At 39.4% G+C, this 25,455-nt stretch overlaps 1 long non-coding RNA gene across 3 annotated transcripts in view; it reads right to left on the reverse strand.

Annotated features, from left to right (window-relative positions):
- LOC139358104 (uncharacterized) overlaps positions 1 to 25,455 on the reverse strand; it is a 524,079-nt gene that overhangs the window by 492,005 nt on the left and 6,619 nt on the right. For 2 of the 3 annotated variants that reach the window (XR_011612440.1, XR_011612442.1), the window contains exon 1: positions 4,020 to 4,149. The exons of the other annotated variant lie outside the window; for it this stretch is intronic. This is a non-coding gene — a long non-coding RNA (uncharacterized lncRNA). Of the gene's footprint in view, positions 1 to 4,019; positions 4,150 to 25,455 lie in introns of those variants that run through there. 3 annotated transcript variants of the gene reach the window in all.

Below are 25,455 nucleotides of genomic sequence, written 5' to 3' on the forward strand. Positions count from 1 at the left end.
TGAGAAGGACAACATCTGTAGCAGAGACCGCTAGACTTGAAATGCCCCACTGCATTCCTTATTTCTAATAGTACACAAGCAACATCACTAAATGAAAGCCAAGGAGAAAATAATTAGCAATCAAGTGTCTGACTCCTTGATAACCTACAGTTGCGTGAGTTTGGTTGTCAGAAGACAAGGATTCAAGCCTCAGTTCTCCCATATGCTGGCTGCATGACTTTGGGTAAGCAAAGCTCTGCTAATAAGGCTGTCAGGCTTTAATTTCTAAAATAGGGATCATATCTGCTACTCCTCAGAAGGATGTAGATTGGATGAAGCAACATAAGGGAGAGCATTTCGTAAGACATTATTTCTCTACCTTTTTTCCCTTGGACTCCCTTCTCTCAAAATGTATAGAAATTCATTCTCTACTGTGATCTAATTCTCCCACAGATGGGTCCCATTTGATATCCCAAATATCAAGGTGTTGTAATCTAACACACACAAAGGATGTAGACCATGTGGAGATGCTACCCCCATTAACACAGGACTCAGGAGAAGGCAATAAGGCAATCACAAAAAAAAAATCCCCAATCTCAATTCTGTATGAGTGTTAGGTGTTCTCACAAAGGAAAGGGAAATTAGGCAGAATCCAAATACAATACAAAATAGAAAGGACATGGTTTGTTGACAAAAGTAACACTGTTCTGTGAAACAAAGGCAGCAATAGGGAGATAGAACAGGATTTTCCAGTGAGAAATAAAAGTTGTTATCAAGGTAATAACAATAGGCATGGTGCTTTGCCTCTTTTTTTTGCTCCAGTTCTTCCAAACCAGGGATACTTTTCAGACCAGGGAGAGCAAATGCATTCAGCTGTTGAAGTGCTGCTACGCTATCAGATTTCAAAGACAGAATCCTCTTTATTCTAAAGGAGACCCATTTCCACATATTAAATATACCTTATTTGAAAATGACATGGAGGATAGAAGTGATGAAAATAGTGACAGAGAGGAAGAGTTCTCCCAAGTTACAGATGAGGACTCTGAAATTTAGAGGTTACTCCCTTGCAAAGCCAAGAAGTCTGATCCCAGACTCAGTCTTCTGTCTATACTACAAGAATGCTATGGAAGATGTATTGTCAAAAAATACTTGCACCATTTATCTGAAAATCAGACTAATGTCATCCACAGTATAGCCCAGACACAATAATCATGTGCTGAGTGCTTCATATGCCCCAGGGTATCCTTAATTTACATATATTGACTTATTTAACTCAAAGCAACCCTCTGAGTACATGCCATTATTTCCCTATTTTATAGATGAGGAAACAGAAGCAGAGGGATGTTAAGTAGCTGCCTGAGCTCACACAGCTAAGCATTGCCAGAGCCTGAATTCAAACACAGGCCATTGGCTCCAAATCCCATATTCACAACCACTATTTGATACTGTACATCAAAGACTAAGCATTAATAATAGCTACCCCAAAAACCTGACAAACATCTATGATTTCTTAAGCCCCACTTGGAGCCTCACTGACTCTTATTTAACATCTAATTCTTAACAAGCCTGCAAAGAACTTTCACGTGCAAGGCTAGCAGGATCTGGCCTGTGCCTCCAGCTCCACCTTCATCTTCTGCCATTTTCCCTATGCTCCAGCCTCAAGCCTGCTTTGGTGACCTCCTTGGAGCCTTGGTACCTGCTATTCCCTTTGCCTAGAATGTTCTTTTCATCATTCCATGCCTGGTGACCTCCTACTTGCACTTTAGACCTCAATTTAAATGTCACTTCCTCATGGAACTTTACCATCATTCTGCTTTTTTATAACACTTTACTATCAGAGCACTTACCACAGTTATAGACTTGTGTGATTACTGGATTTATAAGGGCAAGAGTAGAGGCAGTTCTGCTCACCACTGTATTAAGTGTACATGCTCTGGAACATAATGGTTGTGGAATAAATATTTGTTGGCTGCATTAATTAGTGACACCATTGCACATTAATCTTCATAATAATGCTGGAAGATGAGTGGACAATGGTAGCATTAAACTCATTTTAAACATGAGGGTACTCAAGACCTGAAATATTTAGAGTGATTTGCCATAACACTACTCCTGAAGTGATGGAGCTAGAATTCAACTCATTCAAGGTCAGGTGGGTCAGGAGCCCCGTGCTGTCTTTTATCCACCTGATGCGATGAAATAATGAAGCGTGCTGTTTTCCATAGCAAATAAGTTGCAGACTCACAAGATTAGGCAAGCATACTGTCAAAACCAGATCTAGGCCCCTTTACCTTTCTCATTTCCCCAGAATCAGAAAACACGAATATTGTTTTTGATTGATAGTCACTGAAAGTCCAGTTTTAGGCACTCTATAGAATAAGGCCTTGGTTCCAAACATTATCTAACAAGATAGAAGGTCAAATTCAAGCAATTTCGAGTTGTCCTTGGAGACCAAAAACCTCGATGAAATTGACTCAGCATTTGTTTAGAGTCGACAGAAACAGTAACCAAATGCACAGGGAAAAAAAAAAAAAACCAGTCCACTTGCCCTTCATCAGGACATTGACCTTTCAGCCCTGGGATTCACCAGAAAATGAGAAGCACGCCTGTAATCCCAGCACTTTGGGAGACCGAGGCAGGTGGATCACGAGGCCAGGAGATAGAGACCATCCTGGTTAACACAGTGAAACCCCGTCTCTACTAAAAATACAAAAAATTAGCCGGGCGCAGTGGCGGGCACCTGTGGTCCCAGCTACTCGGGAGGCTGAGGCAGGAGAATGGCGTGAACCTGGGAGGCAAAGCTTGCAGTGAGCCGAGATTGCGCCACTGCACTCCAATCTGGGCCACACAGCAAGACTCCGTCTCAAAAAAAAAAAAAAAAAAAAAAAGGAAAAGAAAAGAAAAGAAAAGAAAAGAAAATGAGAAGCATGGATTTGGTGATCTCTAAGTTTTTTTTCTTCTCTGAATGCATGGTCTTCCAAATACACTAGTAGATTTGACTGCTCACAATTGAGTAAGAATACTTTTGGGATACTAATTTTTTTCATATATTTTCCTCCTTCCTATTTAAGGTAGAAGTCTCCTCCTCCTGGCTGAGCATGAAAAAAAAAGAAGGTGGAAGTCAAGGTATTCATCTTTTAGAGATGGTGTGAGGCAGGTGTTATGCTCAGGGTTAGGTTTCAGCCCCGGCTGAGGGAAGTGGGTGGGAGACTGAGGGACATGCGGCAGGGAGCTGGAAGAACACTTGAGAGACAGCAGATAGATGAGACATGGCTTCATTCAGCAGCTTCCTCACAGGGTGTTACTTTTATACATTGCACAATCGAGGCTGAGAGCCAGGTGGTGAGCTTCTGTTATGTCTACATGGCTATGCCTATGTAAGACACGGGACTGTGTGCCTGTGCCACAAACCCGCCGAGTCATCCAGGTTGTTTACCTTGGCCTGTGCCTGCTGCCCTGTGCCTGCTTGGCTGCAGCACAGCCATGTTCCTTACAACAGGCCAGAACTCAAAAGCTGCCTGCATACAATTCCTTTGCCAGGTTTGTTTTCCCTCCCCACTCCCCAAAACACCCAAGACCCTATAGGGGGAAGAATTTGAGAAATAAAGTTGAAGACAAAGAGGTCTGTAAATCTGGAGAGCAAATGACACGTAGACTGCTCCCTGGCTGTATGGCAGCCACACCTGATAGCAGTAGCTTAAGCATGTCCGTAGAATGACACTCTACAGCAGACGCATCTGAATGTGTGTTCAAAGACAAGGAATTCAGGAGCGGCCAACCCAGAGATTCATTCCTTGCCTATGTGGAATACCTGAGCCAATGGTCGACCCAAGGAACACGGGACATACAGGGGAATGAGACCCAGAGTTTTAGGTTAAATAAGGGTTGCCAGGAGGTGGTTAGAGGGAGGGTGCTGTTTGCAAGTGGTTTCAAGGGGTTCAGTATCATGCTATCGACTCCAATGGCTATAGCACCAGGCTCAAGAGGCTGAAGAGGCCCAGAGCCAACAAGTAAAACATGGGGTTTTATTGTGGACTTACCTACAGAGGAGAGAGTTCAGTGGCAGCAGGCCAGGCAGGAGAACCATACAGCCTCATAGTGGCAGGCTGGGCAAGGTAGCCACCTTACATAGGCCAGTGGCGGTGGGCCGGACATGATAACTGCACAGCCAGCGATGGTGAGCTGGGCAGGAAAGCCGCCACCGCTTGCGAACGGCTTGCAGTTTATATAGAAATTTACTTAACACCCTGCCCCTAACAACCTCCACCTGGCAACCTTCATTTAACCCAGAATTCAGGGCCTCAATCTCCTTTCTGGCTCACGTTCCACGGGTCGGCTGGTGGCTCAGCTATTCCTCATAGACAAGGAATAATCTCCAGGTTGGCCACTCCCAGATTCCCTAGTTTGGAACACACATTCAGGTGCACCTGCCATACAGGGTCATTCTAAGGTTATGCTTAAGTTATTGCTTTCAGGTGCATTTACCCTGCAGGGAGGTAAGTTTGAGCAAGAGTATGCTGTGAGGTTGGGAGCTTCAAACTGCAATCAAGCTTATTTCCAGAAAACAAAAATTAAATGCACTATTTCCTGGATTTCTGAGTTAGTTAACAGTAATTCCTATCAATTCAATATGTAACCTGTATCAAGACCAATGAGATGTAGTTGTAATGAGCAGACTTGCAGAGGAGAAAATGGCACAGAGCAAACTATCCTGAGAGCTGGATGAGAACAGCAGAAAAGAACACTCCCCCTGCTTTTGTGAAGAGGGTAGATATAGCTTTGACTGGGTAAGAATTTGCTTTACTTTTAACTGTGTACAATTCAGTCATTATTTTCTGCCGTCTTAGAGCCCAGCACTTAATAGATATTAAATGATTAATTCATTTTAATTTTTAGTTACTGGTAGAATTGTTCATTTAAGTTATGTCACTATATTAAGAAATGTCTCAGGAATAAATTTTCTATGTTCCTATAACCATAACTACTTTGGCCAGACTGGTTTTGGGCATCTCATATCTCTCATTGTCAACTGAAAGTACACATCTCATAATTGAAGAGAAGCACCAGCTAACATCCCCAATAAAGACAAATCACTTGCAAATACATTAACAGAGTTTCTCGTCATGCTTTTATTATAAGGAATAATGACTTGAGAGGTGAATACTTCAGATCAATTAAGAATAGTAAACATTTCCATTTTATGCTCTAAAATTAACACAACAATGTGAATAAGAAACAGAAGTACAATCTCCATTTGTATAAATCCAGAAGACATAAAACAGAGAACCACAACATATTAGGATGGAAAAATGATGGAATAGGAACACCCATCTAGCCAAGAAGCAAGCCAGCTTAATACAAACAATTCTTAAGAATTACACCTGGTGAGGCAGCAGGCACAGGTGAGGAAGCAGGCTAGAAGAAAAAAAGAGAAATTAGTTAGAAGTGGTGTAAGAAACAATTAGACTCCAGATCATTCCTCCACACTAACAGGTGAAAGTGCCTCCAATCCCTGAAGGTGATGGGCAGCATATTCTGGGGGAAAATAAATAAGAGACTACAGAAGTGAGGACACCAGGCACAAATGAGATGCTGAACTAAAACCAGGAGCTAATTTTAAAGTTTATGTGCTGAACAGAAACCCTCAGACTCTCTTTCCCTGAGCAGTTTCAGAACTCTAGCAGTCCAGTCTTTACCCCTCAAGCAGTAGACTGGATGCTATTTTCTGGTAAAATTGAACCACCCCAGAATAAAAGACAGTAAGAAATTACCATATAAGGGTTTCCAATTAAAAAGCAGAATAATCATTTGGTTGTCCTTTGAGGCTGCTATAGTTTGGATCTGTGTCCTCACCCAAATATCATGTTGAAATATAATCCCCAATACTGGAGGTGGGCCTGGTGGGAGATAATTGGATCATGGGAGAAGTTTCTCATGGTTTAACACCATCCCCGCCCCCCATAATGATAATGAGTTCTCATGAGATCTTGTTTAAAAGTTGATAGCACCTTCCCGTTCTCTCTCCTGGTCATGCTCCTGTCATGTAACATGTTTGCTCCCACTTTGCCTCCGTGATTGTAAGTTTCCCAAGGCCTCCCAGGAAGTAGATGCTGCCATGCTTCCTGTACCTCCTGCAGAGTTGTGAGCCAATTAAACCTCTTTTCTTTATAAATTGCCCAGTCTCACATAGATCTTTATAGCAGTGCAAGAATGGACTAACACAAAAAAACTGGTTTTGAGGAGTGGAGTATTGCTATAAAGATACCTGAAAATGTGGAAGCAGCTTTGCAACTGGGTAATAACCAGAGGTTGAAAGTGTGTGGAGGGCTCAGAAGAAGACAGGAGAATGAGGGAAAATTTGGAACTTTCTAGAGACTTCTTAAATAGTTGTGACCAAAATGCTGATAGTGATATGGACAATGAAGTACAGACCGAAGAGGTCTCAGATGAAAATGAGAAACTTACTAGGAACTGAAGTAAAGGTCACTCTTGCTATGCTTTAGCAAAGAGTTTGGTTGGACTATGCCCCTGCCCTGGGGATCTGTGGAACTTTGACCTTGAGAGAGATGATTTAGGGTATCTGGTGGAAACAATTTCTAAGCAGCAAAGTATTCAACATACAGCCTGGCTGCTTCTAAAAACCTATACTTATAAGTATGAGCAAAGAAATGACCTGAAGCTGGAACTTACATTTAAAAGAGAAGCAGAGCACAAAAGTTTGGAAAATTTGCAGGCTGGCCACGTGATTGAAAAGAAAAGCCCATTTTCAGGGTAGGAATTCAAGCAGGTTGCAGAAATTTGCATAGCGAGCCAAGTGCTAATATCCAAGACAATGAGGAGAAGGCCTTGAAGGCATTTCAGAGAGATTTCCAGCAGCCCCTTCCATCACAGACCCAGGAGAGAAGAGTGGTTTCATGGGCCAGGCCCAGGGCCTTGCCATCCTGCACAGCCTCAGGACATTGCTCCCTGTGTCCTGGCCACTCTAGCTCCAGCCATGGCTCGAAGAGGCCCAGGTACAGCTTGAACCACTGCTTCAGAGAGTGCAAACTGTAAGCCCTAGCAGTTTCCATGTGGTGGTAAGCCTGCATGTGCACAGAGTGCAAGAGTTGAGGCTTGGCCGAGCAATCAGACAAGAGAAGGAAAAAAAGGCATCCAAATTGTCAAAGAGGAAGTCAAACTGTTGCTGTTTGCCGATGATATGACTGTATGCCTAGAAAACTGTAAAAACTCCTCCAAAAAGCTCCCAGAACTTATAAAAGAATTCAGCAAAGTTTCCAGATACAAAACTAATGTACACAAATCAGTAGCTCTCCTATACACCAACAGCAACCAAGCAGAGAATCAAATCAAGAACTCAACCCGTTTTATAATAGCTGCAAATATATATATATATATAGAATCCTTAGGAATATACCTAACCAAGGAGGTGAAAGACTTCTACAAGGAAAACTACAAAACACTGTTGAAAGAAATCATAGATGATACAAACAAATGGAAACATATTCCATGCTCATGAATGGGTAGAAGCAATATTGTGAAAATGACCATACTGCCAAAAGCAATCTACATACACATTCAATGCAATTCCCATCAAAATACCACCCTCATTCTTCACAGAACTAGAAAAAAAATCCTAAAATTCGTATGGAACCAAAAAAGAGCCCACATAGCCAAACCAAGACTAAGAAAAAAGAACAAATCTGGAGGCATCACACTACCTGATTTCAAACTATGCTCTAAGGCCATAGTCACCAAAACAGCATGGTACTGGTATAAAAATAGGTAGATGGACCAATGGAACAGAATACAGAACCCAGAAATAAACCCAAATACTTATAGCCAACTTATCTTTGACAAAGGAAACTCATCTTTGATAAAGCAAAAAAATACGAGGTGGGGAATGGATGCCCTATTCAACACATGGTACTGGAATAATTGGCTAGCCACATGTAGGAGAATGAAACTGGATCCTCATCTCTCACCTTATGCAAAAATCAACTCAAGATGAATCAAGGACTTAGATGTAAGACCTGAAACTATAAAAATTCTAGAAGATAACATCGGAAAATCCTTTCTGGACATGGCTTAGGCAAGGATTTTATGACCAAGAACCCAAAAGCAATGCAATTAAAAAAAAAACAGCTAGTACTGAATCAAACTAAAGAGCCTTTGCATGGCAAAATGAACAGTCAGCAAAGTAAATAGATAACCCACAAAGTGGGAGAAAATCTTCACAATCTATCTGTCTGACAAAGGACTAATATCCAGGATCTCCAATGAACTTAAATTAGCAAGAAAAACACAAACAATCCCATCAAAAAGGGGGCTAAGGACATGAATAGACAATACTCAAAAGAAGATATACAAATGGCCAAGAAACATATGAAAAATGCTTAACATTACTAATGATCAGGGAAATGCAAGTCAAAACCACAATGTGATACCACCTTACTCCTGCAAGAATGGCCATAATCAAAAAATCAAAAAATAATAGATGTTGGCATGGACGTGGTGAACAGGGAACACCTCTACACTGCTGATGGGAATGTAAACTAGTACAACCACTAAGGAAAACAGTTTGAAGTTTCCTTAAAGAACTGAAAGTAGAACTACCATTCAATCCAGCAATCTCACTACTAGGTATCTACACAGAGGAAAAGAAGTCATTATACAAAATGGATACTCACACATGCATGTTTATAGCAACGCAATTCACAATTGCAAAATCATGGAACCAACCCAAATGCCCATCAATCAACGAGTGGATAGAGAAACTGGTATATAGATACAATGGAATACTACTCAGCCATAAAAAAAGAATGAATTAATGGCATTTGCAGCAACCTGGATGAGATTGGAGACTATTATTCTAAGCTAAGTAACTCAGGAATGGAAATCCAAACATATGTTCTCATTCGTAAGTGAGCTAAGCTATAAGGATGCAAAGGCATAACAATGACACAATGGACTTTGGGGAATCAGGGGAAAAGGATGGGAAGCGGTGAGGGATAAAAGACTACAAATTGAGTGCAGTGTATACTGCTCCAGTGATGAGTGCATCAAAATCTCACAAATCACCACTAAAGAACATACTCATGTAACCAAACACCACCTGTTTTCCAATAACCTATGGCAATTTAAAAAAAAAAATTAAAAAAGAGTTGAGGCTTGGGAGCCTCCACCTAGATTTCAGAGGATGTAAAGAAAAACCTAGATGTTTAGGCAGAAGGCTGCTGCAGAGGCACAGCCCTCAGAGAGAACCTTTACCAGGGCAGTGCAGAGGGGAAATATGGGGTTGGATCCCCCATACCATGTCCCCATTGGAGAACTACCTAGTGAAGCTATGAGAAGAGGATCACCATCCTCTAGTCCCCAGAATGATAGATCCACCAACAGCTTGCACCATGTACCTGGAAAAGCTGCAGGCACTCAACACCACCCGTGAGAGCAGCCTCAGGGGCTGAACACTGAAAAACCACAGTGGTGGAGCTTCCCAAGGCTTTGGGAGCTCACTCCTTGCATCAGTGTGCTCTGGATGTGAGATATGGGGTCAAAGGAGATTATTTTGGAGCTTTAAAGTTTAATGACTGACCTTCTGGGTTTTGGGCTTGCATGGGGCCTGTAGCCCCTTTCTCTTGGCTGATTTCTCCCTTTTGGAATGGGATTATTTACCCAATGCCTATACCCCCATCGTACTTGGAAGTAACTAACTTGTTTTTCATTTTACAGGCTCATATGTTGAAGGGACTTGCCTTGTGTCAGAGGAGATTTTGGACTTTTGAGTTAATTCTGGAATGAGTTGCAACTTTGGGAGACTGTTGGGAAGGCATGGTTGTATTTTGCAATGTGAGAAGAACATGAGATTTGGGAGGGGCCAAGGGCAGATTGATATGGTTTTGATGTGTCCTCACCTAAATCTCATGTTGAAATGTAACCCCCACTGCTGGAGGTGGGGCCTATTGAGAGGTGATTGGATCATGGGGGCAGTTTCTCATGGTTTAACAACATCCCTCCCTGGTGCTGTCAGAGAAATAGTGAGTTCTCATGAGATCTGGTTGTTTACAAGTCTACAGCACCTCCCAACTCTCTCTTGGTCCTTCTCCTGCCATAGAAGCCACCTGTTCCCACTTTGTCTTCTGCCATGATTGTAAGTTTCCTGAGGTCTTCCCAGAAGTAGATGTTGCCATGCTTCCTGTACAGCCCAGGAAACCATGAGCCAATTAAACCTCTTTTCTTTATAAATTACCCAGTCTCAGATATTTCTTTATAGCAGTGCAAGAATGGACTAATACAAAGGCCCATCAGTCAGCAATATCAATGCACAGTGGTTTTCAATAAGTTTTTAGCTATCACTATTAAACATGAATAGACAGCCATAGATCATTAGAAGCAAAGGAACAATGTCTCCAACATGAATGGCAGAGAGAAAAACAAACAGGGAATTTGGATAAAACAAATAATGCAGAAAATGAGAAAAACCTTTAAAAATAATTACATTATCATCAGAGGGAAAATAAAAGCTATAGGATTCATGAAAAAGAATAAGATGCTATGTCATAAAGGATTAGTTAGAGAAGAAAAGGACGTTTAGTAACTAAAACTACAATAACCAATAAAAATTTCAGCGAAATGGTAGTAAAATCAAGGAACTCCTCTAGAAAGTAAAAACAAGAAGAAGGAAAATAGAACAAAACTAAGAAAATTAGAACATCAGTGCAGGAGATTCATCATATCCATATAGTCCAAGTTGAAGGGGAAAAAAATCACAAGAAAATTTCTCAGTGTAGTTTGATTAAAATGGTTCACCAAATGCCCAGACCAATAAATGGAAAAGATCAGGGTAAGGTATACATTCCGAAATTTCAGAATACCAGGAATAAGAGAAAATCCTAAATTTCCACAGGGAGGGAAAAACGTTCACAAAGTTTCAGGAGTCTGCATTACATTCCATATCTCAGCAGCAGCTTTGGAAGCTAGAAAACCATGGAGCCTGAAGAGAAAATCAGTTTTACTAAAAAGTTTGTGCCCAGGCAAGCTGTCAATTAAGTATGAAGGCAGAAGAAAAAAGGCATCAGGTGCACAAATTTTCAAAACAATTCCTTCCCTTGGACCTTTTCTAAGGAAACTACAGAAGGATGTGCTCCAGTAAAACAAGAGAGTCACCAAGAAAAAGAAAAGCAAGTGAAGAAAGAAAAGCAAAGAGAATTTTCAGAAAGGTAGTGAAATGAAAGGCAAACATAATAGTTGTGAATTAGACCAAGCAAGTAACTAGTCCAGAACAGGACAAGGAAGGTGAGAAAAAATATCTACACGATAAGATGAAACAAATTTTATCTGATAAGTTTATGTGAAATTGAATTAAGAGGCATTTTACAATGGTAATGGAGGTGAGGGAAATTATCAATGGGTTCAAAAACATACAAGCAAATGGAAGAAGAGAGAGAGTATGAGAAGAAAGAAGAGAATTATAATCTCCAGAAACTGTAGTCACTTGGCTTACTTGAATCTAGATTTAACCAAACTACATGAAATAATCAGTGGATTTTAAAAAGTTGAAAAAGAGACAAAACTCTATTCTGCTACAGGAAGTCAAAGATGTCTAAAACTGAAGACTAAAGCTATAGATATATACATATATTATTTGAAAATATGGGGATAAATACAGAAAACATAGGTTAAAAAATTATTGGTGGATGTCTCTGGAAAGGAGACCAGCAATGGTCAGGGGAACCAGTGGGAACGGAAATAAAATAAAGGTCTAAAATAAAATAGAGTTATTTGGGGATTTTATATGATTTTTAGCATTATGTATGCATCCTTTTCATAAAAAATATAAATTGTTTAAAGACAGCTAATTCCAGGACTTCAGCATAGGTTCTTAATAACAAATATATGGCCGAACGCGGTGGCTCACACCTGCAATCCCAGCACTTTGGTACGCTGAGGTGGGAGGATCACGAGGTCAGGAGTTCGAGACCAACCTGACCAAAAGGTAAAACCCCGTCTCTACTAAAAATACAAAAATTAGCTGGGCGTGGTGGCACATGCCTGTAATCCCAGCTACTCAGGAGGCTGAGGCAGGAGAGTCTCTTGAACCCGGGAGGCGGAGGTTGCAGTGAGCTGAGATCATGCCACTGCACTCCAGCCTGGGCAACAAAACTAGACTCCATCTCAAAAAAAAAAAAAAGAAGAAGAAGAAGAAATATAATAATATGAATAAAATCCAAACTCACAGTACTTGAAAACCTTAAACACATTTTCCTTTCATCGTGAGTACTACTGATATCCTTTTACTTGAAAGAAAATCAATGATTCCTCTTAAATGAGGGAAGTCATGAAATTGCTTCTTTACTACTCCAGTAAATATCAGCCAGCCTGATGATCAACAAAGTACTTTGTTAATGTTTTTATTATTCTAAAAAGAAAACCACTATTTGGGGAGCTTCTGAACATTTTTGAGGGCCTTTGGAACAACCCTATTTGCAAAACTACCAGGATATATCTTTCAATCACATCAATGTAAAGCAATTATCCAATCATTGCTTTCGGAGAAAAATGGGAGGCCACCTCATATCCAAATGAAAACAGTACTGCCTGAGATGTTCACTGTTGAGCATAGTCATGTAAACTGAAGGTTTGTATAACTGAACTGTATCCTTGAGAGAACAGAAATGGAATTCCCAGAGGAAGGATTATTATTATACACAAGGTTCTCTATGCTTCCCTCCCCCCACTCAGACACATGCACAATCACATAGGATTATTTAAGTCTGGATGACCAACATTTTCAAAAGTATGTGGACTACTGTGATTGTTCAGACTGAAACAGAAAGTCTACACTGGGCTGTGATTTGAGGCAGTTAAGTAAGATCACTATGTTTGTGTTTGGAGCAAATTGGAAGAAAAGGGATGATCCTGGACACGAAAAGTTGATGCTAGAACAGCTCTTGATCTAGCATTGTGAGGAATGACTGCAGGGGCAGAGTTGTGGCAGACAGGGCCTCAACCATTATGACAGCCCCTGCCAAGGACGTGGTCTTGCACAGTAACCTCAATTACCTGATCTTAGAGGTAATGATGTGCCCCAGCAGAACCAGAAGTAACAGCAAAGAAACTGGGATTTTTCAGCAGCCTGAACAAACACTTTAACTGGTCACTTTGGACTTAGTAGGTAAACTTGGTGTTCCAGGAAACATTAGAGAAGAAACTTTCTGTAGAAAAATGAACTTTTCATACATCTCAATGGATTGAGACACTATGCTACATTCATTTGAATGGTAATTATGTTGTAGTCTTTTTATATCCTAAGCTAATGAGATATATGTAGCAGTTTGTTTTATATTGATGTTATAGGTTGTGGGGGTGGACACAGGTGGAGTAATTTTTCAAGAACACCTTTAATTCAACCACTCAGAATAAGCACTGTTGGTATTCGGGGATATATACCTTCACAAATGTTTCTTGTGTAAATATACAAAAACAGATGTGAGGCAGAGTTAGTGCCCCCAAAATTAGTTCATACTTTGCAAACTGTTGTATCATCTTTTTTCAGTTAAAAAGATCAAATATAGATCCACATCATTTATAGTAATTGAATTATATTTCATCAAATCGACATGCCATAATTTTAATCAGTTCTATGTTAATGAATAATTTGAATATCTTTCACTTTAAATTATTGTAAATAGCATTGTAGAGATCATCTATTATGTCTACTCCTTATATCACTACCCTCATGATATCTTCTAGAACTGTTGCAATGGCTTCATTAATAATATCATTTTGTCTAGTCTTGGCTCTTTCACAGTGATCCTCTACTCAATAACAGTCTTTCTAAACTAACTTTCAATATGAAATAATGTCCAAGTTACAAACATGACAGAGGACTCTTCATGACCTAGACTCTATTGATATTCCTTGTTATGTGCACAGTACTCTTTTTACAACCTAATATAAAGATCAATCTGTTTAGAGAGGGCTACCCTCTCCAACATGTTCTCAACTATAGTGTTCAGTCATAGGAAGCATTCATTAGTTATATAAACTCACAACATGACCCACCAGAGCTATCCCTAGAATGTGCAGGGCCGTGGGCGATATTTTATTTTAAAACGCATTGCGAAATTCATGGGTCCATGTGAGTTACAATAATGACAATAATGACTAATCAAGAATTATTAAAGAAAAGGTAAAGAAAGGTATTTAGATTGACTTACTGTCCAATCAGTGCATGTGAAGGCTCTTCAGAGTGCCTAGGCACCAGGTCTTTCTGTTCAGGCCCATCAATGCCATATTTCTCACCGTGAAAAAAATAGCCATGTACTTTTTCTCAATGCCCTAGCTACTCAGAATCTCTTTGTATTGAAATAACATAGATGTGTTTGCCTTTGCAGTCCCCTAATGCTGTTTATTTAGGGCTAGTTATATCATTCCTCATGATGCTGCATCATCCATCGCACTGCCTGTGAAGCTGGCTTCTAACAGATTATCTTAAAGGTTGTTATTGCACTTCATTGGTGAAGGCCATAAATGTAAAATTTACCCACAGTAATAAAGAAAAATATGGACAAAAATTTGTTTTCTAGCCATGTTAAATTTATCCCTCAAAATTCAATAAAATAAACATAGAACAACATATCTTCCAACTATGTCTTCCCTCTAAATCACAGCATTCTTAGAATGTGAACTCTTCATGGTAACCACACACCTGCGTTCCACACATTGCCACCTATAAGGAGAATAGTTGGCGGTCTGGGGGTGCTGTAAAAGGAGCAGTCCTGTTCACAAAGGGAATGGTAATCCCTTGTCCAGGACAGCTTATGGCCAACCTCAGAGAGTACCATATTAACACCTTGATTGGAGGCAAGAGAGAACATGGATCGGAAGGGCCCACTGGTGTCACAAAACAAAGGTCTCCAAAGTCCACGGAAGCCATACGCACATCATGCCTGGAAGACTAACAATTGGTGTGCAAACTGAAGAAGGGTGAAGTGACCATTCTGGGTGCTAATGGAGGGAGGTACTGAGGGGAAATGACACATCTCCCCACCTTGACCCCTGCCACATCGTGCTGTAGACTACAAGTGGCACCATGGTCAAGACACATGATGGAGGCAAGAGAAGACACACGAGGCACACATATGGCTCAAGCCCAAGGTGGACCATCGAAGCCCAGACCTCAGAACTCAACCTGGGTCTGATGTGATGAAAGTCACCCAAGGTTAGTATATTAGCATTATTCTGGTGGTCTGATACCATGTGATCCCACAAAACGTATCACAGTGAAGCAATCCTCCCTCTTGGAAACAGCCCAGCTACAGGACCCCAGGTCAACCCACAGGCACAGTTCTGGAAGTCACTGGGGCCATCTCTCTTTTTTTTTTTTTCTGGACATTGAGTCTCACTCTGTTACCCAGGCTGGATGGCAGTGATGCAATCTTGACTCACTGCAACCTTCGCTCCTGGGTTCAAGCAATTTTCCTGCCTCAGCCTCCCAAGTAGCTAGGATTACAGGCATGCACCACCACACTCAGGTAATTTTTTGTATTTTTAGTACACACAGGGTTTCGTCATGTTGACCAGGCTGGTCTCGAACTCCTGACCTCAAATAATCCACCTGCCTCGGCCTCCCAAAGTGCTGGGATTACAGGTGCCTGGCACCCAAGAGGGTCTTAGAATTTTTGATGAAAGTACTCCAAAGCCTAGGGTCCAGGCAGGGGTCCTGCTTGCCCAGGTCTAAGAAAGTGCTATTGTTCACATTCTACTACATATCTCATTCATTTCACAATCTGTAGTTGAATACCCCTTATTAAAAAAAAATTAGGAAGATAGAGTTCTGTTCTCAGTTTGGAACAATCTTATTTTTTCTTTATAAGCTTGCTTTTCACATAAGTTTGCCTAGTGAGCCATGAGATAAATCAAGCACAGCTGAGTGTCTGACTAGGACTACTGATATAAATATTTGCCCAAAATTTGAAATAAAAAATTCTGTTTCTCAAAAAGTTAAACATAGAATTACTATACAACCCAGCAATTCCACTCATACGTATATACCCAGAAGAACTGAAAAGAGCTACTCAAGCAAATGCATGTACAGGCATGTTTATAGTAGCATTATTCACAACAGCCAAAAGGCGGAAACAATCCATATATGTATCAATGGATGAACTGATAGACAAGTTATGGTGTAGACAGACAATGGAATATTATTCAACCATTAAAAGGAAAAAGGTACTGATACAGGCTACAACATGACTGAACCTCAAAAACATCATGTAAGCAAAAGAAGCCAGACATAAAGGACAAATAGTGTATGATTCCATTTATATGAAACATCCAGAATAAGTAAATCCATAGAGACAATGCAGATTGATGGTTGCCACAGGCAGTGGGGAGGAAAAAATGAAAAGTAACTGTTTAATAGGTAGGAGTTTTCCTTTGGGGTGACAAAAATATTTTGGAACTAAGTAGAAGTGATGATTGCACAACATTGTGAATAGATTAAATGCCAATGAATTGCTCACTTTAAATTAGCTAGTTTTATGTTCGGTAGATTTCACTCCAATTTTTTTTATCTTAACCATTAAGATATTTGTTTTCAGGCCAGGTATGCTGGCTCACATCTGTAGTCCCAGCACTTTGAGAGGCCAAAGGGAGAGAATCACTTGAGCCCAGGGGTTTAGACACCAGCCTGGGCAACATGGTGAGACGCTGTCGCTACAAAAAATTTTTAAAATAGCCAGGCCTGGTGGCACATACCTGTGGTCCCAGCTACTCCAGGACCGAGGTGGGAGGACAGATTGAGGCCAGTAGATCAAGGCTGCAGTGAGCCAAGATCACACCACTGTACTCCGGCCTGGGTAACAGTGCAAGACCTTGTCTCAAAAAAAATAAAAATAAATAAATAAAGGTATTTGTTTTCAACTTAGTTGATAATAAGTTTTACTCAAACACAAAATCAGATCAACTGTGATGATCTGTAGTGATGTTAAAGGCTATTTTTTTTTTTATGGAACAAAATATCACTGAGAAAAAACCCCAAAGACTTGGTGATTGTTGTCAGAGAAAAGAAATAACGTTGAGGGGAAAGGTTGCTGAAGAGAAAAAAAAAAATCTATAGAAAAAAAGAACTGGAAAGAAAGAAATTATATTTGCTTCTTAAGAAAGTAATCTTTTTATCAAGAGTTTTTTTCCATAAGATATTGGGGTACAGGTGGTATTTGGTTACATGAGTAAGTTCTTTAGTGGTGATTTGTGAGATTTTTGGTGCACCCATATTTATATGGGAAAAGAAACACACATCAGCAGTTGACCTTGGAAACTATAGAACAATCAGAAGTCTACTTTGTAACCAAAACCCTAAAAATATTACCTTAGCATGATGGTCCTCCATAAAGATAGTTGCTGTCTGTTCAACAAATATATTACCACCAAAGAGATAAAAGCAAGTACAATCTACAAATTTACAGTGTTTCTCTGTACATTGTTCAAAAGATAGAATTCACTGAAAGGATGAAGCAGGCAATGTGATTAATTCATAGATGAGTTCAATCTTATTACAGCCATTACCTTCTAAGTGAAGATATAATGCAAACAATGCTGTATTTTTTAGACTGCTGTTATCAATTCCAGATATTAAAATAATTATTTTAAGCTGTTATAGCCTACAGCCAAAATGAAATAGCACAGGAACTATAAAGCTTTGTAAAACAAAACATGTAAGTAGTCAAACTAGGCTTATCACACCCCTGGCAGATAAAAAGGCTGATCATCAATCAAGAAATAAGCACATTAATCCTGAAGGAACAAAATTTGCATTTCTATAATGGGAAATTACTACTGCACTAAAAGATCTTGTTGAAAAAACTTAATGTATTTCTCCCAAAAACAATTTTTTAAAGATACTTCAATGCTGGGATTTCTTTTGCACACACAAAAAAAGAAATAAAAATCATATACTTTCGTAGTATAGTAAATTTTTAGGAGTAATTGTTCTTCAACAGACATAGAAAGCTCCACTATTAATGTGCATGATTTTCTAGATAATATTAAAAGCAATGCAATTACAGCTATGGTAATTGATATGGTTCTTACCTGATAATGATCATGGGTCAAGAGTTTAAAACATAAAGCAGAACATGCTTTGCACTTTTTAAAGTCAAGTGAGCGATTGAAACTTGGCTTTGATATGAAAGACAGTGGACTCTTTCTGCCCTAACTGCTTGAGGTAGAAGTCGGGGCAGAGTGTTGCTTAGAAATCCCGTGTCCCTTCTTTCATTTACACTCTTATCTTCCTCAAACCAGAACTGTTCTTTCCTTAGGAAAAGAGTGTAATTCTCAGTTATCTGGGCAAATGAGGAGTCATGCATAACGAGGATAAATCAATTTCACAGTTAATCTCAAACCCCTGTTTCAGCCCTGTTTTATTAGTGTCCTAGGCTTCCTTAATAAATTGACTAAACAGAATCTGTAGTTAAGATAAATAAATAATTTATTTAATTCATTCAGAGTGACAGCACCCTGTAAAATTGTGGAGACCTCTCAAGGTCCCATAGTGCCATTTTTTTTTCCAGCTGCTACTGCACTCCCGGACTTGAAGTCCGGTTCTGCCCTTTCTGACAGGGGAAGCAGAATGCAGAACAGTTTAATTAGACCATTTGGACTGTTCATTTGCTTGGGTATTTATGAACCGAGTCCAATGGAGCCAGAAAATTTACTCAGGTGTAAGAAACGAGAAGAAAGATCATTACCTTTGATGTGGCAGATAATGGCAATCTCTAAGAAAAAAAACCTCAAAGGAAAGTCAACTTTTAAATAACCTGGAGACCACAGTTTAATGTGTTTTGGACAGTACTTAAGATCACTGTTAAGGCTTTAATGACGTTACATGATTCTTTCTATGAACCAGAAACAAAAACCATGGCATCATCATATTAAAACACTGATATATTGACACATGATACAGATTTAAAAATCGGTGACTGGACAGGAGAATATTAACAGTATTGTTAATAAAGTTTATCTTGGGGTGCTGAAATTATGAAATATTCAGTAGTTATTTATATTTTTAATTTTCTCTAAATAAACATATTGCCTTTATAATAAGAAAAAATCAATGATGATTTGCTTCTTAATTTTAAAAATTAATAGCATATATTTTTATTGAACTGGAATTTCTAACTATTTTTCAAACTGTCTTCTCCAGGGGGAGAAGCAGAGTACACAGATATTCAGGCTGCTTGTCCAAACTTCAGTTTTATTTTGTTTATTAAAATTCCACTTAATATTTCTATTTAAAAAAAACATGGTTCCACTGCTTTAAAAAAAAACACACACACAGCTGGAAGTCATTAATGTGTTTCAAATAGTTCCTAAAATTTACTGTATGCAAAATTCTGTGTTACGTAAACTGAGTTACATAGGAGTTGTGATTTTCTGTTGCGTACATACACACGCACACTCATTTCTCTTTAATCACTATTCTTTTTTCCTTCCATGAGTAAACCTCAGTACTATTCTGTTTTTTTCATTTCCTGCTCACCTTAATTCTACATTTCAAAAGCCTAGAAACTAAGTGAGCAAGGACAGAAATGTCTTCAGAGGATGAGAGAAGGCAAACACTACTATTCTACATGGTGTCCTTCAGTATGTGGAAGCAGAGGGAGAAAACAGTCAACTGAAAAGTTTTGGGGTGATTAAGAGATGGATGGGGGGAAAATAGAATAGGTTTTAAGAGGCCTCTTGATGTCCTTTGAGAACCTCCATTTACAATTTGCTTGCAATCAATTACACTTTGTCAGATTACTGTTTCTTTGAATTTGCACTTGCTAGAGATTTGGCCTCGTGGTGCTCTGGTTATACACAGGTTCTAACTATCACAGGTGAAGGGAGCAACACAAAAAACACATTTATGACATACAGCTTCCTAGAATGAAAGAAAATCTAAATGAACCTGGACAAAAAGCTATCCTGGTCCTCAGCATGAATCTTAAATGGCAATAATCACCGGTGAGATTTCTCTAAGCAGCATTTGGCAAGCTTCTGAATCTATGATGGTAGCACCAATCTACACTGAGCATGGGAGTTTTCTGTTATAAAATTTGAAGTTTGCTACTCATATTCAATGTAAATTCCAAAGTTTCTTCCAGGATATTGATGTACACACTTCCTTTTGGGATATTGACGTACACACATGAGTGTACATGTATGCACAAACACAGACACACTTGGGTCAGGAGAGATGGAATTCAATCTGTGAGACCTGATAGGGCTCATTAAAGACAAGAACTGAACGAGTACAGAAACTGAGTTTATTCTGGCTATAGCAATGGGGAGCAATGGGGAGCACCTCAGATCTGAGGATCAGAGTGTCCCAGTAGGGGGGCTTTGTCTTACACCTTTATAGGTAGGTGTAGACAAGTTACAAGTGGAGTGGTTTACAGTGGGGATTGATTTTGCAATCAGAAGTCTCAGGCAGTCAGCTTAAAAGAAAATGCTTATCTCTGTGTCTAGCTAGTTACAGGAGGACAAACAATCCATCTAATTATTCATAAGACAAAGCATGTGAAATTGGAGGGTGTGTATCTGTCCTTGTCACAGGTAAACAAGGGAGTCATCTTATTTGTCATGAGAGTCAAAAGTGGACAAGAAGCCTTATCTAAGTCACATGGGAAGGGTGGTTGGTGACAAGCTGTTTCCCAGAACGGAAAACTGTTACTGTTTTCAGAGCTCAGGTGAAATTCAACACTGTCTGCCACAGTGAACTGTGGAGGGAAAGAATTGGGCACCTGAGACTCTCACATTAAAAGCACAACTTCATGATATCACTGGTTTCTGAGTCTAGGTTGACTGATCATTATAAGTAATACTCATCTGAGCTTAATACTTGTGCATTTTACCACTTGCAGAAGTTGGAAAAAAATTATCTAAAATTGTTTTCCCACTGCTCGGGATTAGAATAAATGTGATGAAAACTGAGGGTATCTAACAGGCAAAAGGGCATATTACTGATCAAACTGTGTTATGAATGTCATGTTGTCACACAGCAAAACAAAACAAACTTTTTAGTGAAGCAGCATGGTACAGAGGAAGGAACACAGATAAAGATGAAGTTGAAATTCCAGAACAGGGACCTCAGAAATAACACCACATATCTACGACCATCTGATCTTTGGCAAACCTCACAAAACCAAGCAATGGGGGAAAAGATTCCCTGTTTAATAAATGGTGCTGGGAAACCTGGCTAGCCATATGCAAAAAACAGAAACTGGACCCCTTCCTTACATCTTATACAAAAATTAACTCAAGATGGACTAAAGGCTTAAATGTAAAATTCAAACCATAAAAATCCTAGAAGAAAATCAAGGCAATACCATTCAGGATATAGGCATGGGCAAAAACTTCATGACTAAAACACCAAAAGCAATTGCAACAAAAGCCAAAATTGACACATGAGATATAATTAAAGAGCTTCTGCACGGCAAAAGAAACTATCATCAGAGTGAACAGGCAACCTACAGAATGGGAGGAAATTTTGCAATCTACTCATCTGACAAAGGTGTAATATCCAGAATCTACAAGGAACTTAAACAACTTTATAGGAAAAAAACAACCCCATCGAAAAGTGGGCAAAGGATATGAACAGACACTTCTCAAAAGAAGACATTTATGCGGCCAGCAAACATATGAAAAAAAGCTCATCATCACTGGTCATTAGAGAAATGCAAATCAAAACAACCATGAGATACCATCTCACGCCAGTTAGAATGGTGATCATTAAAAAGTCAGGAAACAACAGATGCCAGAGACGATGTGGAGAAACAGGAATGCTTTTACGCTGTTGGTGGGAGTGTAAACTAGTTCAACCATTGTGGAAGATAGTGTGGCAATTCCTCAAGGATCTAGAACCAGAAACACCATTTGACCTAGCAACCCCATTATTGGGTATATACCCAAAAGATTATAAATCATTCTACTATAAAGACACACATACACGTATGTTTATTGTAGCACTATTCACAATAGCAAAGACTTGGAACCAACCCAAATGCCCATCAATGATAGACTGGATACAGAAAATGTGACACATACACACCATGGAATACTATGCAGCCATAAAAAAGAATGAGTTAATGTCCTTTTCAGGGACATGGATGAAGCTGGAAGCCATCATTCTCAGCAAACTAACACAAGAACAGAAAACCAAACACCACATGTTCTCATTCATAAGTGGTTGTTGAACAATGAGAACACGTGGACACAGGGAGGGGAACATCACACACTGGGGCCTGTCAGGAGGTGGGGGGCAAGGGGAGAGAGAGTATTAGGACAAATACCTAATGCATGTAGGGCTTAAAATCTAGATGACAGATTGATAGGTGCAGCAAACCACAATTACACATGTATACCTATGTAACAAACCTGCACTTTCTGCACATGTATCCAAGAACTTAAAGTAAAATTCAAAAAATAAAGTTGAAATCCAAGGTACATCATTTATTAGCAGTGTGACTTTGGTGATTTAACCACTTTATGCTTGATCTGGAAAAGAGTGAGGCTTACTTGGAAAGAATTCCGTGATTAGAGATCATGTATGGAAAGCCCTAGGTAAACTCTACCTGGAATGTGGCAGGTACTCAGTGATGGAGCCCCCATTTCCTTGCCAGGGCTGAGTGTTCCCACATTAAATTGGGGAGAGGTGTGTGTTTCATAAGTACATGAGTCGATGTACATTAAGTCATACTTTCTCCAGCGAGTATAATTAAAGATGTAAAACTTGGGAACTACCACTGGTCATCTTCTGCCATTTGGAGAAAGCCAGTCTGGTCTGGGTATCATGAAGATACTCAGAGGAAAGTCAAAGAAGCATGAAGCTGATACCCAGAGTAAGAATCTTGAAAGTGTTCAAGTACCCGGTTCTACTTATCACTCTCTCCAGTTTTGCTTGGCTATGTTGAAGGCCGAGTTTCTGTCACTTACATCCCACAATATGTTAATACAGCCAGCAATTGTTTTTATTCTATTAATAGGCAGAATGGCATGAGTAAAACAGGGATAGTTGAAAATAAACATTCTCTTCCCAATATCATCTCCAAATTAATAACTTATTCACTAATTCTCTGCTTTAGATTGTCTAACAGAAATCTAAGAATATTAAATATAGACAACAAATATTTTTCCAAAGATGCCTTTTTCCACTTATTTGGCATTACTTCATTGGAATTCATCTTCAAAGAGTTAGTTTTATCTTGACTATAGTTCTAATCTTCCCAGTGAAGCTTTCAATATAAGCTAATGATTTTGATGTACATCCAACTCAAGCTGCATAATATCCTGTTCTATATGCTGTTCCATCTGGGAAACACTTAGAGATAAAGGCAATAATCTGATTATTTGCTTCATACAAATTGCTGCTCTGAAAATTAGTTTTATAATGCAGAAAATAAGAGACTGTTTAATGCTTCTTATCAGGCTTAGCTTTTCAGATGTTCAAGGGACTTCGACTGAATATTGACAAGTAGCAAAACACCACAGTATATGCAGTAGAGAAATTTCACTGTACAAAAAAAATACATTTATTTTGCCAACCTGCATCCAGAGTTATTCTTAAGAGTTGCTTTCAGGAGCTTAGGAATCAAAAGAATCAGAGAGACAAGAGTGGGCACCTAACACCTTCTAGGAAATAATAAATTCTTTCTAATTATATATACTCTGGGTAGCAATAAACAGGCAAAGGCCAAACACACCTTCAACGGTAATGTGCTTCATGGACAGAATGTATTATGAGCTAAACCCACTGTAAAAACTTATAGCCTACACATGCAGGATTCCCAAAAGAACAACCACCACCACCAAACTGCAGATTTGTACCATTGTATCCCGTCTTATGCAGAATAAAATGCTCCTGAAATGAAAATGCTTCTGTCAGTGATGGTGCTTGGTGTTAAGAGTTTAAAGTTATCTGGGTTTGTACTTTTGGTTACCTTTTTAAAAAGATTTAACTAAAGTGTTTTACAAGCTTTAGAAAAATTATCAGAATATCAATTTATTTTTTAGGTAAAATAAAACACGTAAAACCAACACACATTACCTTCTTTGTCCAAAAGGAGTTACTTCTTTCTTTCCTAACCAGAAGAAATCAAGCACAGGCATACTGTATTAGCCAGGGTTCTCCAGAGAAACAGAACCAATAAAAGAGAGAGACAGAGAGGTTTATTTTAAGGAATTGACTCACACAATTGTGGAGACTGGTAAGTTCAAAATCACAGGGTGGGCCAGTGGAGTGGGAGATCCAGGGAGAGCAAAGGTTCAGCTCAAAGGTCATCAGGCTGGAAGAGTTGATGCTGCAGATGAAGTCTGAAGGCAGTTAGCTGGAGAATTCTGTTACTGATGGGAGAGTCAATCTTTTTGTTCTACTCAGGTTTTCAACTGATTGGATGAAGCCCACCCATAAAATGGAGGACAATCTGCTTTACTTAATTCCACTGATTTAAATGTTAATCCCACCCAAAAACACCCTCACAGAAAGACCCACAATAATGGTTGACTCATAAAATTCACCATCTCACACACACACACACACACACACATACATATATATCATCACAAAGTCATGCTTCCCCCTACCTACCTAGAGGCCACCTGTGCAATTCCCATTTACTATCGAGACTTCTTGCAGCATCTTTTGTGTGAGGTTATCCTCTGACCACACAAAGGAGGAAAGACACAGGCTGAAAGTACCAGGAAGTGAATGCTCCCAGACAACCTTTAACTAATGAGGGGTGCAATTTGGTGGATAACCTAAAATTCCTCGTGGTTCAGAGTGACATTCAGAGACTCAGTCTACCCCATCTTTAAGGGGAGGATCCCTTCTCTGTCTCATTTCTCTACTCCCTTGCAGTGCCTTCTAGGATCACCTGCCAAAGAAACAGGCTGTACCTAAATTCTTGTTTCAGCATCCTGCTTTTGGGGAACCTAAAGATATATAATATCCAAGCTGGTTGTTCTTACTCCACATTGCTTCCCTCCCTTCCTATTATCCACTTCTTGATTTCAGGCTCCAGTTCATACAAACAGCTTATGTCTATAATTTATTTTTTTTTAAGTTGATCTTTATTTGTACTGAGAAGACAGAATCAGGAATAAGGGACTGCCCCCTTTTTTATCCAAGGACTTCACTTTCAGCAGTGCATCCACAAAACGCACACACACAAATTTGGCAGTCTCAGTATAGAATAACAAGTAGATTCTTCCCATGAATATATAAAGACTACCCAACTCTATCTGTAAAGCTGAATAAAGGCATTTCTAGACAGAAATGCTCAACTGATATTTATGAAAAACAGGTACGTGAATGAATGAATAACTAACATTCAGACCAGGCACGGTGGCTCACACCTGTAATCCCAGCACTTTGGGAAGCCAAGGTGGGCAGATCACCTGAGGTCCACAGTTCAAGACCAGCCTGACCAATATGGT

Source organism: Macaca nemestrina, chromosome 14 (assembly GCF_043159975.1).
Source record: "Macaca nemestrina isolate mMacNem1 chromosome 14, mMacNem.hap1, whole genome shotgun sequence".
Classification (NCBI taxonomy): Eukaryota; Metazoa; Chordata; class Mammalia; order Primates; family Cercopithecidae; genus Macaca; species Macaca nemestrina.